We start from the raw sequence: 12716 nt of genomic DNA, 5'->3' as shown, positions 1-12716 counted from the left end.
TAACCTTTCAATTTCTTTCATTTGCGACTTATTCGGAAAGCATGCCTGTGAGTAATAAGTTACTATCGGTACAACGTAACCTAAATAAGCGTTCAGTTTAGATTTTTGTTAACACTTTTGAGAACTATTTCTTTTAAGCTTAGAAAAGCACATAAACTTCTTCTTTTTCTAAAGGAGCAGTTTTCATTCCAAATTAGGTTTTGTGAAACATGGATCCCAAGGTCTCGCTGATTTTTTACTTGATCTAGCTTATGGTTGTCAATAGACGCCGTTATATTTCCCTTGATCTTCAGGAGGTGAGTTTTGTTATAATTTAGTCTCATTTGAGTTTCCTTGCACCAAGTTGACAAACTAGAAACTGTGTGCGGTTTCAGTATTGCATTGCTTTTCACTTATCAGTTTCATATCATCAGCAAGGCCATAGCAAATTAATTCAGATAGGTGTTCAGGTAAGTCGTTGATGAAAATAATGAAGAAAAGAGGTCCTAATATAGAACACTGTGGGATACCACCGGTGACTTTTTATCAAATCGGATACCTCATTGTTGATTTTCACATATTGTTTGCGATTCGTTAGATACGACGATATCAATTGAAATAACTTCCCTCCAACGCCAATGTTATAAAACTTTGTATCAAAACATTATGTGATAAAGTGTCAAAAGTTTTTGAAAAGTCAAGATATAAGATGCTTAGGTCTTTCATCGCTTCATTATCAAACTTTTTGTACACTGTGTCGAGAAATAATAGTAACTGCTAAGTTGCCGATCAATTTTTTCTGAAGCCAAATTAATTTTCACAGAGTTTGTGTCGCACTAGTTCGTATATTGCATCAAAAACAATTTTCTCGAGTACCTTGGACCTGCAGGCAGTTTAAAACACTTATTGGTCGGTAACAAGTTAAATCTGATTTATTACCGTCTTTGAAAATAGGACTAATTTCGCTTACTTTCCAATATGTAGGATAGGTTCCCTTATTCATTATTGTTTGGTACAAGAATGTGACTGAACTACTACAATTTCTCAGCAGTAAATTTCCAATTCCGTCTGGTCCAGAAGACTTGTGGATATTAATATCTTTAAGCAGGTTTTTAATTTCTGTGGAATCAACTTTGATGAAATCAAGATTTTGTTTTGAGCATAATGTTGTTATTTCTGTTTTTCGATTAAAGAAGCTCGCAAAAAAGAAGTTGCAGCTCTCATCTTTTTGTTTATTTGGGGTTAGCTCCATAACCTTCTAAAACATTATAGGAGGTACTTGTGGATTTTTGCGAATTGATGAAAGATATTTTTATATTTTGCTGAATTGTCGGCTTTCAAAAGATTCGGCTTCCTAAACTGAGAGATCATTATCAACCGCTTTACGAACCTCTATTTCTAATTTTTTAATCTTCAGTTTGAAGCTGAGGTTAGATTTTTCAACTCGCTTTTTAGTGTTTAACTTATTTATCATATGGAATGTTCCATTTGAGATCCATGGTTGTAAAATCCATGGATGTTTAGTAACAAGCTTTATATTTCCTCTTATTTTGTTGCGTAGCCATGTGTAGAATTGTTCCGGAAGAGAATCGACATTACTGTAGCAAAAAGGAGTGAAGCGATCGATTGTAAGTTTGTAATTAAACTCTTTCTAGTCAGTATTATTATAGGCAAACTTGTCACTCGCTTGAATTAATGGTGCATCAAGTAAATGGTTTAATTGAGTGCAAATTGGAAAATGGTCGGAGCAAGGTTTGTTTTTAATACTAAAATTCTATAACAGCCAACGGTCGTAAGTACAATTGAGAACTATTTCTGGATTGTTGCATAAAAACAAATCTAGTTGACTTGAAACTACATTTGAGAGAATTTTTTCTATATATAGTTATCTAAAAATATTTCTTCATAGTCTTTTGTTGAAGACATTTTCGCCCAAGAAGTTTCTGTAAGATTGATATCACCGGTAAGCACAACTAAGGACTTTGTGTCCACAATAGAGTTTTTTAATTTTTCAAGATTTAAAATATCATTTATTGCCCACCGGTAGTTGCTTTGCACGGGCGCATTGTATATGCAACAAGTTATAAGAGAGGATATTGAAAATTTGATCTTAACAACAATGAAGTCTTCTTGAATTAAAGGAATATCCACGTTTTCGGGTTTAAGGGATAATTTTACAGCAATTAGAACTCCCCCATGTTTACTTTTGAAGTCAGTGATTTTCTAATCTTTTTGATATATCAAATAAGAGGGTAGAAATAGTGCAATGTTGGTGACCTCAGCAGTTAACCATGTTTCTGTTATACATACAATGCCATAGTTTCAAGAAAACGACTATTAGCGAAAGACTATTAGCAAAAACTTGTTCGTCTGTTTAGATCTAGAAGGCTTCGAGCATTGACGGCGAGTACTTTAGCTCTTCTATGTAGTCATTCTTTACTCCTTTGACTTTCTTCAATGATGTTTGGAATGATAACCCAATTGTCGCCTTCTTTCTTCTCGAGTTCAAGCCGTCGAATACGTAGCAATTTTGAATCAATTCCGCTAGTGATCAGTTTCAATAAAGTTTTAGCTTTGTTTTCTTTTCTTTGCGTCCTCGGGTGACAATTCAGGACTGATATAAATTGATCTATCGTTTAACTTATAGTCTTTTAAGTGGCTGACTGATTTCAGGATGAGATCTCTACTAAGTTTGCTGGCTGTATGATCAAAAATTACTCTTTGTCTTTTGTTTTCAGAATTGTATTTTCCAAGTCTCACAAGTTTGGTGGTTTTTTTGTCCTCGATGTTTAGGTGCTTTAATATTCGCTCTAGATGGCAGAGGTCCTCTTGCATTCTTTCAGCAGTCTCCTTGGATTTTAACTCATTATTTCCCCTAATTCTAATTCCGAGAGTTTTTTATTGAGATTCTGCGGTTTGTACACTACTTTTCGGGCGTTTTTTGCTCCAACAACACTTGCGTAAGATGAATTTGGGATTTTTGAGACTTTTAATCTTCTTTTGCATGTTATCCAGAGATACGTTAGTTTGCTCTATACTGTACGCATAGTTTGAGATTTTTTCGTGGAGTTCTCTAAGTTGGTCATTCAGAGCTGTATTATCAGTTGATTTCATTTTTAAAGTCGTGTTGCCTTTTTTCCCGGCGCATTCAATACAAATGCGGAGTAAGTTTTTCTCATATTCGATTAGGACGTCGATACAACTTTTATCTAAACCAGTACACTCTGATTTTAGGCACAAAGTTTTTTGACAGTGAACGCAACAAAATTTGTGTTTGTTGATTTTGCTAGAGCAAGTTGCACAACTGTTTCGTGTTTTTGGTTCGTTTGTTTTGCTGTTACTACTTTTAGGGACTGGCGTATTTTCATTGGGTTTTGTCATCATTGAAATAATTTTGCTTTCAAATAATGCCTGGAAAAATTAGTCTTTGTGTCTGTGAAACCTGAAGGTCATTTTGAGCAAAGTATACACAAAAAGGTTTCTCTCTTTGTCTCTATGTAACCTGAAGGTCACTGCGAGCAGAGAAAGAAAAGGGAAAACCAACCCTTTGACTATCAACTGAAGGAACCACAATAGCAAAATCCGGAACTGTGGCAACCAATCAATCGGCCGTTACCTTTTCTTCGTAAATCTGGGTCGTACAATTTGTAAAGAACGTTATCTTTGAGCAAATTTTTTTAGATTTTTGATTCCGTTTTTGTTCAAATGCACTTCGTCTCTAATTTTTTCGACACTTTTTGCTTTGAGATAAAGATTGGAGCGACGAAACTTCCAGCTGACGTCCTTATTTTGTATGAGTAAATCGTTTAACGATTGAGCTCTGGCAAAATTTTCACCACGCGGGGGTATTCCGATGACAAATACTTTTTTTCGCGACAGTTGTAAATTTATTTGCTGACTCAACAAGATCGTTTGCAATTTCTTCTATTTGAGCTTCTGAATCCTCAGTTCCGTTATACAAATTGTTTCCAACCAGCAAGAGAATAATAAGTGTGTATTTATCTCTAGCTGGAATAAATTTGTAGAAGAGTTGGATTTGTCCACCTGGGAGAGAGAGGATTTTGAAGTTCCCAAAAACTAACTCCCAAGCTTGCGAATCGGCTATAAGTAGGTGGCTTGTGGGTGCAGGTTTGAATATATGATACATCATTCGTTACATACAAGGCTTTTCTGTAAAATCTTCCCATTGGAAGTCTCCAGTACAAGGCCATTCATTCAAAATTTGAAAAGACATTATTTAATAAGTAGTGCTTGTATAATGAGTAGTGCCCACGAAGTAGTGCTTGTATATGTTGCTGAAAATCCAACTGTTTGTTACATTTTTGTAAAATTTAAATGCGGAAATATTATGTGGCTGTCTAGTTAGCCTAACTGTTGTAATAAACTTATTAAATAGTTTCATATTTTGAATGATGACTACTGATGATGCGAGCAACCGAGTGGCCTCAAGAGTCAGATCAACTTCTAGATACTATCTGACTGTGGAAGAATTGCTTGTTGCGGCGAACAATGATGTTGACTACAAGGCTCTCACTGGGAAACTCACAAAAGACTGGACACATTGCTTGCTGAGAGACACTAATGCAATTAAAAGAACCTAAGACATAATCCAAAACACTGAATCGTGTTGATAGTAGAAAACGACTAGTTATCGGAAGCTGAAGATGACACAGATAAAGACTAATGTCGCGTAAGAAGGTGAAAAAGATCGAAAGGCGCTGATCAGCACCAGAAACAACTATGCTGTCTTAAAACACATGAAGTTTTTTGAACAAATCTTCAACTTTACCTGAAAAAAATCATTTCTGTTGATAAAACATGCAATGCAGAGTTAACCAACGTAGAGCCGGTCTTCGAACTGAATTTTCCTTTCCCTCTATGCTCCGAAAAGAATGACCAACTTTCAGGAAATAAGACGCGAGAATCGTGTTTTCCGACAATTTTTTACAATTCACACAGTAAAGTTTTAGAGATCCTTCTCTCACTTAACATTGCCAAGATTCGTGGGCCATGTGGTTTACCATCAATCTTTTTAAGGCAAACAGCTGATCAAATGAGCGAAATTCTCTGAAATATTTTCAGGAACATCAAGAGGTTAAAAAAGATACGAGACCAATGGAAAGTGGCGTCAATTTCACTGATCTTCAAGAAAGGACAAAAGAGCAAAGTCGGCAATTACAGATTTTTGTTCCTACTGAAAATGGCCAGCAAGGTGTCCGAGGAATGGTTGTATGAGCCATTAAGATATCATTTTCGTAAGCACTTGTCAACTTGTCCAAACGGTTTCTTAAAAGAGAGATCGGTCGCAACCAATATGGTTGGTTTTCTACATAAAATCTATCAAGTTTTAAATGATTACTCAAATGAGCAAATTTTGGCTCTCTACACCGATTACTTAAAAGCCTTCCATGAGGTTCCTCATTTTGAGCTGATAAAGAAAGTTTCTGAAACTTGAGCCGGAGGTTGTCTGATAGAAGTGCAGGCAAGATACCTTGATAAACGCAAGCAGTTCCTGAGAGTAGACAATGTGTCCACCAAGACGTTAGACATAAGCAGTGGTGTTCCCCAAAGTTTTCTCTTGGGCCGCTGCTGTTCTGGATTTTTTTGAATGATCTTCCAGCATTCGTCAAGTTTGTTGATCATTTTTTTTGCGTATTATTTGAAACTCTTGGCACACAGAAATCTTAATACAAAGATTCATTCTGATCTCAAACAAGTTGCACGATGGTTGAAAAAAAGCAAGATAGCGTTGGCCCCAAATTTATGTTCTCGTTTAGTCATTAAATTAAAGAACGTATACCTAGTTTTCGAGTTGGCGAAGGCCCTCTAGAGTCATCGAACTTGGTAACAGAGCTTGGTGTAGTCGTCAATACTTCGCTAACAGGGTCGAAGCATTTAGAAAATCAATTTAAAAAGATGAAAAAGGAATTTTTGTATTTGAGAAATCTGTCAAACAAAGTGAACGAGAAAGTCAAGATGTGTCTCTACAAATCAATGCTACTGCTGATTTTGACTTATGGAGCCCAGTGATTTCACGTGTCTCGATTGGACTTGCAGAAACTACAGAAGTTTCAAAAGAGAGTAATGAACAACTTCAAACTTAACTACGAATAGCTTCTGTTACGAGTGGACCTACTGCCTCTCTCTATGTATCTCAGATTGAACAGCATACTTTTTTTCGAGTCTACTGGAACAACAATTCTATTTGTGCACCATTCCAACTCCGCACGACGCAGAAAAGTAAGGAACCCTATTGTTTTTAAGTCACTAAGATCAGAACCAAAGGATCTCAACACGAGTTCTTCGACCGAATGAGCTGGATTGTCAATATTATCGGAAATGAGTGGATTAAGGAATCATTTTTGTAAGCACTTGTCAACTTGTCGAAATGATTTTGTAAAAGAGAGATCTGTCGCAACCAACATGGTTGGTTTTCTACAGAAAATCTATCAAGCTTTAGATGATAACTCAAATGAGCATATTTCGGCTCTCTGCACCGATTTCTCAAAAACATTCCATACGGTTCCTCATTTTGAGCTGATGAAGAAAGTTGCTGATATTTGAGCCGGAGGTTGTCTGTTAGAAGTGCTGGCAAACTACCGTGATAAACCCAAGCAGGTCCTGAGAGTAGATAATGTGTCCTCCAAGACGATAGACATAACCAGTAGTGTTGCCCAAAGTTTTCTCGTGTGTCGCTACGGTTCTGCATTTTTGTGAATGATCTTCCAGCTTTCGTCAAGTTTGGCTATCCTTTTCTCTTTGCGGATTATGTCAAACTCTTGGCACACGGAAGTCTTAAGACAAAACTCAATTTGACCTCAAACAAGTTGCACGATGGGTGAAAGAAAGCAAGATAGCGTTGTCCCCAAATAAAAGATCTCATTTAGTTACTAAATTAAAGGACCTATATATATTTTTTGAGTTGCCAAGGCCCTCTAGAGTAATTGAAATTGGTAACAGAGCTTGGTGTAGTTATCAATGCTTCACTAACAAGGTCGAAGCATTTGGAAAATCGATTAAAAAGATCAACAAGTTACTTTTGTGTTTGAGAAGAAATCTGTCGAACAAAGTGAACGAGAAAGTCAACATGTGTCTCTACAAATCAATGCTACTGCTGATTATGACTTGTGGAGCCCTGTTAAATCACTTGTCCCGATTGGACTTGCAGAAAATGCAGAAGCTCCAAAAAAGAGTAATGATCAAAATTCAAACTTAACTACGAAGAGCTTCTGTTACGAGTGGACCTACTGCCTCTCTCTATGTATTTCAGATTGAACAGCAAACTTTTTTTGGGTCTACTGGAACATAAGTACTATTTGTGCCCCTTTCAAATTCTGAGTGACGCAGAAAAGTAAAATACTCTATTGTTTAACCTCACTAAAATCAGAAACGAAGGAACCCGGCATGAGATCTTCTACCGACTGAGCTGGATTGTCAATATTATCGGAAATGAAGTGGATTTCATAAACACCCTCATTATGAAGCTTTTGAAAAGTAGCCAAAACAACTTCTCAGAGCGAAACGTGTGTTCTTGGCAGCTGGCTTGTGATTGCTCCCTGTGCCGAGATTTGTGCTCATGATTCTAATCCAACAGCAAGGAGAAAACCCTTCAGGACAACCTGAAAATCCCCAACACAAACAACAAAAAATAAAAACTTTTAGTGGAGTTCGTGATGAAAAATATGGTTACCGAGAAAATAAAACACAAGTTAGCTGAGCTTAATATGAAACCGATTGAAACTTGCAAAACAAATGAGAGATCAATCGTTAACGCAGTCATAACCATTTACAATTTTTTTTCCGAAAACTGAAAGGTATTGGTGTACCTGAAAGAAATGAAAAATTTTCTAACGCACGTCTAATGAAGGACGAACAAACAATACACAATCTAGTTAAAAAATGGGAGTTAAATTAGCTATTGAGTATAATGCTTTTGATCAGGAAAATCTGATTCTACGAAGAAACGTCTATTTTTAGTGACGTGTACCTCTATTCGGGATGCTAGGTGATGCTAAAACAAAACAATTGACAGCAGGTTACATGGACGTAACAGTATTTTAGTCCTACCGAAGTTATCCTCGGCTGATAAAAAAAGAGAAACAGCCGTTGAAGAAAAGGTTTGAAATCATGCAAAATGGGTGCATGAAAAAAGAATTCAAGATACACAAGTCAAAAAAATTTTACACCAATCAAAAGGTAGCTCTTGACTGACTACAATTCCAATTCATTACGATCAACATTTGCGACATTGCTTCTGCTAAGAAACAAATAGAGCGGAGTATTTTTGTTATCTAAACGTTGTCCGCAGTTTGTTTGCCCCTCAGAATCTTGTCTTCGTTCTGATTTTTACTCCAAAATTGACTTTTGATGCAAACTAAGATGTGGCAGCCAAGGTGCTCAAGGTGGTGTTGTCATTCTTCAAAGCTATCATGTAATTATCAATGTCAAAAATTATTCCCCTGATAATTTCATTTGTGCAGTTGAAGTAAAGGCCACTACTTGTCCCATTCTTTTTGTTTTTCTATATATAGCAACTAAAAGAAAAAATTATTGTCCACATTGGAAACAAATATCTGAATCACTTGGAACACTGTTGCAAGAATTCATCGGTAGAGCAATTACTACTGTCAATTTCAATGAGTCCACTGTTGACTGGGTTTTTTCACATCAACATCTCATAATGGTATCGAAAGTTTTCTTGACCTTTTAGTTATCTGCAGATAAACCAAGATGGCACACACAAGGGTGGTCATTTATTGGACTTAATTTTTTGCTAATTTTGATGACCTTTTTCTTCCATTAAATTACATTATAGAAACTGATTTTAGTGACCATTTTGGCGTTAAAACTTGCATTGACCTACGAGAGCTAAATTTTCAAAAGTACTCTAGCTTTAATTTTTTTCCTCGTGACTGTTCCTCCTCTAGCAGTCAAAGATTGTCTTTTAGTTTGTTTTTACTTAATATTAAAAACAAAATCAATAGATTTTGTACTCTTCTTTTTGAAATATATGGATGGCCCTCTTGGCAGTTATACAACTATGAAACGAGCAAATAGGAATAATTAACCATGGTTCTAATTGTCCCTCACTATCCATGCTTTGAATAAACGCAACAACGTTGTTAAATATCATTGGAAGTTTCATTCTGCGTTCATGGAAGAACTTGGCAGACATGCAGACGTGTCAACAGAACTTGACACTGCAGTTTCTCTTGATCAGCTGGCCTCAAATAATACTGGCGCGTCAAGTTGTTTTTGTCTTATTTGGAAACTCTGGAATGTCCTTTACCTACTGAAATGAGATCAGACATTACAATGCGTAGTGGGTACACGTCAATTGCGAATGCTTTTAATGCTTTTTTTCTGACAGTCTACCATCTGCCGTTGGTTTTTTGACGAATTTTTTCTACAAACATTGAATTAGCTCTGCTTTACAACGGACGATATTCGAGCCCCCTAATCTCAAACTTCCCTCGGTAAAGATTTTGACAAACTATCAGGTGACTTTAATTGGATGCTTACAGATAGTTTAATTTATTATGTCATGAAACTCTTTCAAAGCATTGCTGAAATTTCTAATATCAAAATGCGGAAAAGAGCAATGATTTTATCCAAACTCTGTTTTCAGTCTTACCGTTCAATTAGTAACTGAAGTAAATTTGTCCTAGTGTTTGAACGAATTGTTTTTAATGCTATGTATCCTTTCATCAGAAAGAGAATCTCTCCTCGTCAATTCGACTTTACGAAAAGACGCTAAACAATAACTCAACTAATATTGCATCATGTTGAAATTTACAAAGCGCATGACAGAGATGATGATGTATTTCGCCTATATCTGGATTTCAGCAAATCTTTTTGATTTTGTTCAACACTTAATACTCCTAATCAAATTAAAAACCTTTGGAGTTAGTGGAATTTTATAAAGGCTGCTTGCGTCGTACTTATGGAGCACAGAACAGTGTCTCAAGGCTGAAAGTTGTTTAGTTTCATAGGTCTCCGTTTTAAGCAGTGTTCCACATTGATCAACTTTGGGACCAATGCCTTTTCTAATATTCATTATGACCAACCATCTACTGGTGTCCACAATCTTTTGCGTAAAGCTGACGATGGGAACGCATTGAATAAGTTTTGCAGACTTTACAAAACTATGTGCATTCCTATTTGAATTGGGTCAGGAGAAATTCAATGCCGCTTAAAGTTTCTACAACTCGGTGTTTATCGGTTGTGTTTCTCTCTTCTGGCATCACTATAAAAATATCTACGTCTGGAGTTACCTCATCCAACCAATTTAACAAAATACAAATAGTTCTTTTTGTCATCTCTCCTTTACGGATCTGAGATTTGGTCTCCTTCTTGCGCTGAACGAAAGAAATTGGAGAGTTTTCAAAATAAAAACACTGAGTGGATTTGCTCAGCAAGCTTGTATCGAGACAGAATATTGAAGTTTATATTACTGCCTATCTGCTGCAAGCTGCAGCTCAGAGATGTTAAAATGCTGAAACGAATGTTGACAGGTAGATATGATTTGAGTGCTATGCAACTCATCCAAATTCAATGCAATCAGCGCTTGCGAAGCTGGTCCAAACCAATTTTGATTTTGACTAGAACAAAGAAGTCCATATGTGAAATGAAAATTCTATTTAGAGCTGTAAGGGTGGAAAATTTTGTTCAAACTTCTAAGAGTCTCAAAATTTTTTTGGACTGCTGTCTTTTTAGCAGTAAACTTAGAACTCTTTTACTGACCTTTATCAATGAAAAATTTATTGGTAGTCATTTCAGGCCTTTATTCTAACTTCCCCTGATATATAATTCCTCATGAAGCAATTAAATCTTTAACTTCCACTACTTCTACCACTAAAAATTTTTCATTTGTTTTGCTAATTTTTTGGCGTCTTTGTTTCTCGATGATCACTGAGTTTGGTTAAAATTACCGATTTATCAAATAGTTGTGATCAATTGCTAGGAGCGAAAGACCAAGAAAGAATGACTGTCGATCGGTCTTTATAATGTCGACTGAAGTTTCGCAATGGGGAAGAAGGAGGAACCTGCGGTATTGCCCGCAGTAGTAGATTACGTTTTGAACACGTATTCCATCTTCAAGTTTTTGCTCCCGTTTATTTCAGATCTGGTTTTTGTTTTTTTATTTGTTTCCTGACTTGCCAATAAAAACATTGTTTTTTTGATTTCTTCTCTGCACCACATATAGCTGTTCCACTGCAAAAAAAATATTGAATAGCTGTATTTCAATTTGTGTGAATTTCAGATAGAATTGAGCTAGGAACGTTTTACCTACTGAAACTCCGGTGCTTTATTGGCTCCAGCAGACTCGTGAACGACCAGTCGGGAACCTTATTGGTTGCTTGGACTAGATTGAAATAAAACAAAGCCCAGTCTGGTCAGGGTTTAAGCGGGCAAATGGGAAATCACGTTTTCAAAAGATCGACTGACGAAAACGTCCTTGTGGCATTCTCAAAAGCAACAGATTTTTGACTAGCCAGATGCAATATGGCTGCTTGGGAGAAATCGAAGAAATTGACTCAAAAAATTAGACAGACGTAGAAAATTTCCTGTTGCAACTGAAATTTGTAAATATGACATCATTGCTTGGACTGAAACATAGTTGACAGCATAAACCAGCGAGAGCGTGATTTTCCCGTAAATTTATCTTATAGAGGCGATATACAGTTAATTTTGAAGAGAAAAATGGAGATGTAATGATTGGCGCGGGGAAAAAATTACTTCATTCCCAATTGATAAAAAATTTCTCAGTAGGGTAGCTCTATGGCAAGATTGCGGGTAAATGCTAATGATGAGAAGGCGTTTATCTAAAGCTTGTTTAATACTCCTAGTAAATTCAAATAACGAACCAAAATTGCCGAATTCGACGCTTTCTTCCTCTTTATAATAAACGCGAGTAGAGATATTTAAAAAAAATTACACTAGTAGGAGATTTCAGTCCTTTTACTGTCATTTGCGAAACAATAAAGTTGGAAGTTTTACATGAGGAACAATTGGTTGATAAGATGTGTTGTTAAACAATTTACCTCTAGTTGTCAGCTAAAAACAGCGAAAATTGAACGCAGAAGTGGTATATTATCTTTCTGTAACACTGTCATATCTTGTCGCGAAAAGTCTAAGAAAATTTTTGTGCAGATCTGTTGGCAGTTTCTCAAAGAACTCATAAAAGAATCACAATCAATTTTTTGTGAACGAACATCCCTCACTATTCAAGATCTAGATGAAAACATACAATATGAGTTCTGAGAACAAGAAAAAAGATCGAATGCCTTCGACTAAATTTATTATGGGATAGTCTGAGGTAGAATATACTTAACAAAATTAAATTAGTATTGCTCATCTAACTTTCTTTCTTAGGTAGAAAAAATTTAACAGAATTAAACTAGTATTATTCATCTAAGTTGTTTTATTTTGCGGAAAAAGTCCCTCACTCTTTTAGAAATAATAACTACCTTAACAAAAAAATAAAATTAAGAAAGACTATTAAAATACCCGTACATCAATATCAATATCAAATCAGACTGATTACAATGTTGTATCAATAGGCACTGGAACAACCAAAATCCAGGAATGACCTAGAAAGAAATATAAATGACGTCCTCACTTGGAAGGAAAATCTGGAATTTGGGACTGGTAAAATTATCAAATTTTTTCACCAATTAAGAAAAACATAAAATATCTTGACAGTTAACACGAGGGTAACACGGTGCAAAATCTCT

At 35.9% G+C, this 12716-nt stretch overlaps 2 protein-coding genes across 2 annotated transcripts in view; one reads left to right on the top strand and one right to left on the bottom strand.

The window, feature by feature from the left end:
• LOC142341597 (uncharacterized) overlaps positions 1-4224 on the bottom strand; it is a 92813-nt gene extending 88589 nt beyond the window's left edge. Inside the window, exon 1 of the mRNA XM_075392678.1 lies at positions 4215-4224. The gene's annotated coding sequence lies outside the window, so the exon portion shown is untranslated. The remainder of the gene's footprint in view (positions 1-4214) is intronic.
• The window catches only part of LOC142341598 (uncharacterized), a 107533-nt gene that overhangs the window by 61978 nt on the left and 32839 nt on the right, over positions 1-12716 (top strand). The window lies entirely within an intron of this gene.

This window comes from Convolutriloba macropyga, chromosome 6, assembly GCF_964194025.1.
Source record: "Convolutriloba macropyga chromosome 6, txConMacr16.3, whole genome shotgun sequence".
Lineage (NCBI taxonomy): Eukaryota > Metazoa > Xenacoelomorpha > Acoela > Convolutidae > Convolutriloba > Convolutriloba macropyga.
The sequence above is the reverse complement of the archived record's forward strand: the minus strand, read 5'-3'. Positions and strand labels throughout refer to the sequence as shown.